Source organism: Capsicum annuum, chromosome 5 (assembly GCF_002878395.1).
Source record: "Capsicum annuum cultivar UCD-10X-F1 chromosome 5, UCD10Xv1.1, whole genome shotgun sequence".
NCBI classification, from domain to species: Eukaryota; Viridiplantae; Streptophyta; class Magnoliopsida; order Solanales; family Solanaceae; genus Capsicum; species Capsicum annuum.
This window is the reverse complement of record NC_061115.1, coordinates 17,702,039-17,707,587: the sequence shown is the minus strand read 5'-3', so window position 1 is coordinate 17,707,587 and position 5,549 is coordinate 17,702,039. Positions and strand designations below refer to the sequence as shown.

At 36.8% G+C, this 5,549-nt stretch overlaps 1 pseudogene; it reads right to left on the bottom strand.

The window, feature by feature from the left end:
- Positions 1 to 2,075: 2,075 nt before the first annotated feature.
- On the bottom strand, positions 2,076 to 4,165 carry LOC107871634 (annotated as a pseudogene).
- Positions 4,166 to 5,549: the final 1,384 nt, after the last annotated feature.

Genomic DNA, 5,549 nt, shown 5'->3' with positions numbered 1-5,549 from the left:
AGATTCTGTAGAGGTGCTTGGAGGCTAAAGGGGTGCCCGTGGGATACACTAGGTTGATTTAGGATATGCATGATGGCGTAAAGACTCATGTGAGGACAGTAGGTGGTGATTTGGAGCACTTTTTGATTTTGATAGGCTTGCACCAGGGATCGACTTTTAGCCATTTTTTATTTGCATTGGTGATAGATGTTTTGACGCGACATATTCAAGGAAAGGTGCCTTGGTGTATATTATTTACTGATGATGTGGTACTGATTGATGAGACTCGAGGAGAAGTTAATGATAAGGTAGAGATTCAGAGATAGACCCTTGAGTCTAAAGGTTTTCAGTTAAGCAGGACCAAGATGGAGTACTTAGAGTGTAAGTTTAGTGATGTGTCATAGGAGACTGGCGTGGTTGTGAAGCTAGACTCTAAGGCCATTCAGAGGAGGGAGAGTTTCAAGTATCTGGAGTCTCTGATTCAGGGCAATGGTGAGATTGACGAGGATGTCACGCATCGTATTGGGACAGGGTGGTTAAAATGAAAGCTCACTTTAGAAGTTTTATGTGATTAGATTATGCCTTAGAGTTTTATGTGATTAGAAGTTCTACAGAGTGGTAGTTTGATCGGTTATGTTGTATGGAGCGGAGTGTTGGCCAGTTAAGAAATTCCACATCCAAAAGTTGAAGGTAGCAGAGATGAGGATGTTGCGATGGATGTGTGTCCATACTAGGAAAGATAGGGTGAGGAATAAGATTATTCGGGACAAGGTAGAGGTGGCTTCGGTGGAGGACAAGAAGATTCGAGAAGTACATTTATGTTGGTTCGGGCATGTGATAAGGAGGGGCTCTGATGCTCCAGCGCGGAGGTGTAAGACAATGGCTATGAATGGTTTTAGGCGGGGTAAAGGTAGGCTGAAGAAATATTGGAGGGAGGTAATTAGGCATGATATAGAGCAGTTACAGCTTACGGAGGACATGACCTTCGATAGGAAAGTGTGGAAGATGCGGATTATGGTAGAGGCTTAGGGGGTAGGAGTGTGTCGGTTAAAGTAGGGGAGCGTTCTTTATTTGTGTTTGAAGTTTCTTGTTCGCGGTGTTGAGTTATGTCTATGATTTTGGATAGATAGTTTTTAGTATTATCTTGTGGCTATAGTATTATTTTTTGGATAGTGGTGTGAGTTTATTTTTGCATACTGTACTAGTCTATACACATTTATATTTTGTGATTGCTATACTGTTATCGGTCCTAAGTCGGGGGTCTATCGGAAACAACCTCTCTACTTGACCTAAGGTAGTGGTATGGTCTGCGTATACTCTACCCTCCCCAGACCCCACTATGTGGGAATACATTGGGTATGTTGTTGTTGGTAGATTGAAACAAATCTTTGGCGCAGATATGCCGCTAACACATGTCTTGACTTGCCCTTCCACGCTCGATGGTTGGATACTCTTACTATAACATCATTATGTCTATGTTGAAGGCATGCTTGGGACTAAATTGAGTCAATTGGATGGTGTAGTTCTTATCTTGCTTCCTACAGGGATCAAGATGCATGGTGGGGGAGAAAAGGACAACACTGGTCAAAATGAACTAGTGATAAGATCGCAATTCATGATCGCAACAGCGGAAGGTTTGGGGGTGGCAAGCCCGAGCTCAGAAATCACAATTGTGAGCTTAGTTTCTGTGATTCCCACTCTATGGGGATGCTGAGGTTTCAAACTCCATTTCATGATCATGATCACGGGACCAAGGACCTCGATCAAAACTTTTTATTTGGGCTCTTAAATATTTAGTGTGCCCTCGCTTCACAAGGCCTGCGGTTTCAACCTAGGTATCTCAGATCTACAACTGTAATTTTTTTCACTTTTTTTTTTCCCACACCACAAACTCTGTCCAACACCAGTCAAATGAACTGGGTCCATGATCACAATTAGGGAGCCACGATCACAACATTATTGATTTTGGCATGGTACCTTAGCTTGCCTTTTTTCAGCTCAGCTTGAGGTTTAAAGGCAGATCTGTAAGCCATTTTTCCTGACTTAATGTGGAACACATCATGCACACTCGACAACTGATTTAAATTATTGAGTAAACTAAAACTTATTTCCTTAATAATACCAACTTTTGCCTTTGGATGACAGGCTAAAAGATGAATTAGCCTTCTATATGCAATAGTTTTACAATAAGTCTATACATTTGTTTTAGCAACTAAGGCTGAAAGCCTACAAAACCTAAAACCTCCGTTGAGCAATGGAGCTAGTTACAAGTTTGAACAGATCTGTACATTCGTTTTTACATTGATGCATGGGCGTATTACGAAACAAAATTAAAAATAAAAGTTTATTTTCTCAGCTGCTTGAAGTTCTTGAAATTGCTTGCTGCAGATATCTCAGTATCTTTTGATGACTAAGGAATCCCATAAACCAGAACTCAAAGTCATCTTCTGTAATTACCTGTATATACTTCTGCGATGGATTTTCCATATTTTCACTCTCTTTTGCTTTCATTACCTTACTTATTGGGATTGATACCTGCAATTGTGAATGGCTTATTTAGATTATCCTTTACGTGGCTAGAAAATTAGAGATGAAAGGAAAGAAGAGCAGAGTGGAACCTTATAGCGGATTCTAAGCAACTTTCAGCTTTATTGATCTCGATCTCTCTGCAGAAAGCAATCTTATCAGTAGAGATGTAGAGGAGGCCTGCTATTGGACCAGCTGTAGTTGATAAATAGCATTGAGAAACCTTCAATAGCTTTTCATCATCTTTAACACTAAACTTCTGCTTGAATATTTTCTCCAACCCTCCTACTTTAAGAAGTTTTGCCCCGAGGTTCAATTTTCCCTTCACCATTTCTGTTAGATTCGGGCTTAAGCTGACTGCATAATTAGAGTTGCGACGTTAATGTCATTACAATCAATACTTTGTATTGTATATACATGTAAATTGTTCTGCTTGCATGAATTTATCACTTCATTTCTCACTTATCTGTGTTCTTTAGGTTTACAGTTTTGTTTGGCCGTGACTTCACTTCCAAATACTAAAATTCATTATTTGCAAGTTGAAGTTTTGCCGTCAGTATTATGCAAACTTTCTTTTTCAGTTTCTACTTTCAAATACTCTTTCCTTTATATATATATATATATATATATATATATATATATATATATATATATTATTCGAGTGTTTACCATGCTCGCGGATGCCTTGCAGAAGACAGTCCATTCTCTCTCCAAGTTTGTTCATCTTACCAATCACAGATTTTCCTGCATATTCAAGAATATTCAATCTTAATGATTTGTGATTCAAGGGGCCATTAATACTCATAATAACTACTACAAGAACAATAGATTCTTCATCAAGATAAGGGTTATACTCACTTTGCTTTAATTTAGGTATGTTCTTTGAAGTTGTATATGGAACAATATGGTCTTCACAACAAGATAGGACCAGTCGCCTTTTTGGCTGCCTTTCATGTGAGCATACTGCTGAACTTAAGGGAATACCCGCCGAATTTCCACCGAGTAAGTTCGGTGGGAGATGTTGATGAATGTTCTAACTACTAATTGCTGCATGTGTCAGCTATGGGTCATCAGAAAAAAGCAAAATAGATGATCTGTGCTTATTCTAGTATGAAGATTGGCCTGCACATGTGGTGTTTTCAACTTTTGAGTTTGTAGGTTTGCTTTGTGATGTAACCTACTTTTACAAGTTGTGTAAAAGTAATAGAAATCTTCCCACTTTGAAGTCATCTTATCAAAACTAGTAAGGTTGGTCTAATTCAGCCTAATTGACTTTGCTCCTTTCCTTTCAAATCGACTCATCAAATACCATTATTGTCCCTTGTTTCTTTACAGTCAGCATTCATTTTTGTTTCTTATCTTTTTCTAACTATTTTCTTAGTTCTTTTTTGCAACTTATGTTTCAATTGGTATTATGATATGCTTCTCTATTTTTTATTTGTGGTTTCGAGTTTATAATTTGCAGAATATGTTGTTATCCCCTAAACGTGACATGATTTATTCGGTGCACTTTTAAACTTTTAGTAGTCCTAATTACCTGGATTTCGCTGGCGAGTTTTCTATTATAAAGCGAAATATGCCCCAAGACCTGTACAATTGTTGGGAAGGGGACATGATCATTAGAACCTGGCTGAATCCGGGCTGGGGTGGTGGCATCCATTCTTAACTAGTTCCTTAAGGTCCGCTCTTAGATTCTTTTCACAAGCTTTTGGGTCATAGTAAGATTATCTCAAGTTAGTTTTACTAATCTTGTATGATCAAGGTTGACAAGATAATGATAAAAGATTATGACATTAAAGTTAATGTTTAATCTATTTTATATGGCCGTCCGGCCTTGTTTGTGAATGAAATTCATTTACCTTATCTTAAAACAAAAAGGCGATCCACACTTGATTGTCCCCTTTGAAACATGAGCAAGCCATCCATAAAACTTTGATTTGTTGCTTAATAAATCAGGCAAAGGAAAGAAAGCAGCCGTTCAAATCATTCTTTAATGTAGGCCAACAATACTGGATTATATTAACTTCTCTTCTAAGGCAGCTACCTTATCTTGCCTTTTTTCATCTCAGCTTGAGGTGTAAAGGCAGATCTGTAGGCCATCTTTTGCTGATTTTACGTGGAACAGACCATGTACACATGACATATGCACATGTGTCTGGTGTTTTTTTCGACTGTGGAGTTTGTAGGATGGTATTCTACTCTCTTAGGTCCATCACTGTCTAGATATATGAGAAGCATGTCAAGCAAGCAATGGATCCAGTCTTATAGTTTGATTGGATTGAGTTGGTAGCCAAGTTGTTATAACTTTATCATGTTGTTACCATCTACAAAGGACAGTATAAGAAACATGCTTTCTTTACGAGAGATCAAGTCATTTTGAGTTAATCTCTTCTCCGAACATCTTGAATGATCTTTTCACAATTTTAAAGTTGTCCCTTTCCTTTCTTATTTATTATAAATGTTATTTGGCCTATTTTAATGTTTTAAGTTTTTTAAAAAAATTTATTTATATATATATATATATATATCTATATCTATCATCTATATCTATAATATATTAAAAGTGTAAAGAACATTAGAAAATTCGAACTTTTTGCCCTGCATTAAAACAGTCTGCAATAGACAAAATTGTCTTTTCACCTTTTTCTTAAATTATTATTTAATTATATTTATAGTATTTTAAAGTAAGAAGTTCTAATATATATGGTAAGTTTTACAAACTAAAAAGTCCTAAAATATATGATAACAACTAACAACAAATATATGGAAAGAATTATTTGAAAAACTATTAATAATTAAGGAAGTAAACGTTTTTTTCTTAAAACTAAAAAAGCACACAAAAAATTTTGGCTAATTAAAAAGTGGGAGGATGTTAGCAGTAGTGGCGGATCTACATAGGGTCCAGGGGTTCATCCGAACCCCCTTCGTCGGAAAATTGTATTATTTTACATGGTAAGATTTTTTTTTACGTATAAATAGTAGAGGTTGAACCCCTTCGACTAGTCCTTATATGTACTACTGAACCCCCTCACTGAAAATCCTGA